Consider the following 1,919-nt stretch of genomic DNA (forward strand, 5'->3'; position numbering starts at 1 on the left):
CTATGATAGAGCTATGATGATCAAAAACTTAGCTGGAGCACAGTGCTGCTCTGCTGTCAGGCTACTGGCCAATTTAATTTTAAGAATGAAGCCAAAAGGAGGATTTTCCTTATTAAAAAAAATACTATAAACCGTTATATACATCCACATTTTCTCTTTCTTACTTTCCTCTGTTCTATTTGTCTTTCTTTCATTGGTGCGTTCCCTGGGCAACAAATACAATGGCTGGTAGAAATCTGCAATAAACTCTGTCCAGCTCTTGGGTCCTGGTCAACTCAACAGGAGATGCTTGTTCCACTCAGCAAAATCTCCTTTAAAAGTGGAAATTTTCAAAATGGCAGCCATGGCCACAGCCCAACTACAAGGAATGCAGCCCTCCACATACTAACCTTCATGAGCCAATACTGGACTCCCAGAGAACTGCAACTGTGGCCAAGCTACATAATGAAATGGGTTTCAAATTTAAAACGCCCTTTAAAATAAGATGCCAGTATCCAATGAAAAGTTCAAGTTTGCAAGGAAAAAGATATGAAACTGACTACCATCCTCGCCATTATGAAAATATGTTGTTCCTTAAACTGGCTTAAGGACTCTATTTTCCAGTCCCATTAAATCGGTGATTTTTAAATCTCATGAGGATACCACTCCCTCAAGAAAATTCAGTGCATACAAGGTAAAATATATATTTCACAGAAGCATTAAGAAATATGCTCAATAAAAATGATGTTTTCTCAAGACAACAGGAAGAATGAGAAATATTTGAAAGAAGTTAGAGAAACCTTCATTTAGAAACAGTAAGCTTAAAATTTATGAGACAAAATTGAATTTTAATATTTTATCACTTTCCTATCTATAAAATTGGTCTTGCATACAGGAACTGAACCAGAATTAAAGGAATTTTGAGAGGTTATTTAGATCTATTTTTAGAAAGTCAGACCTAGACCATTCCTGACAAATAAGCTTCTGAAAATATTTCAAAGAACATCCCCAACAACCTCTCTACATACTTAAGGTTATAAATAAACTGAAGAAGCTATGTTTTCTTTCACTATTATTTTTATAGGATCTGAGACACACTGTGCCTCCTTGTACAACCAAAATAAGGACAACAACAATTTAAAAACAACAAACAGCCCTGGCTGGTATAGCTCAGTGGATTGAGCATGGGCTGTAAACCAAAGGGTCACCAGTTTGATTCCGAGTCAGGGCACATTCCTGGGTTGTGGGCTAGGTCCCCAGTGGGGGCCACATGAGAGGCAACCCCACATTGATGGTTCTCTTTCTCCTTCCCTTCCCCTCTGTCTAAAAATAAATACATAAAATCTCAAAAAAAAACCCCCACAAAAACCAGAACTGATAGAAAATCAAACTGTATGGAAGTCTGACAATGAAGGAGCTAAAGAAAACACATTCATCCAGACCCGTAGGAGGAGCAGAGTTGGGCAAACAGGGCGGAGAGTGCTGGTGGCAAAATGGTGGCTGGCAGACCTGGTAGTCCCACATTCCCACAGATAAACCAGGTGAAACTAAGGAGCAAGACAGGCTGTACAGCCCAGGGTCCCGCGGAAATAGAGCCTCAAACCACTGACTTAAAACATCTGTGATGATGAGGTGCTGGGAGAAACTCCCAGCCTCACAGGAGAGTTCATTGGAAAGACCCACAGGGTCCTAGAACATACACAAACCCACCCACAAAGGAATCAGCACCAGAAGGGCCAATCTACTGATGGGAAGGGAGGGAAGTGACTGAAATCTGGCAAATTCAGCATAGAGTAGAGCAAGTGCCCTTGTTCTCTCTTGGACTCCCTCCCCACTTATAGTGCCACAACCCAACCACATGGGTCACCCCACCAGGATGGACACCTAAGGCTCCCCTCCCCGCCCCGTCACTACATAACAGGCACATCAAGACAAAAAAA

This window comes from Sturnira hondurensis, unplaced genomic scaffold (assembly GCF_014824575.4).
Source record: "Sturnira hondurensis isolate 20B ecotype Veracruz unplaced genomic scaffold, ASM1482457v3 Scaffold0015793, whole genome shotgun sequence".
Classification (NCBI taxonomy): Eukaryota; Metazoa; Chordata; class Mammalia; order Chiroptera; family Phyllostomidae; genus Sturnira; species Sturnira hondurensis.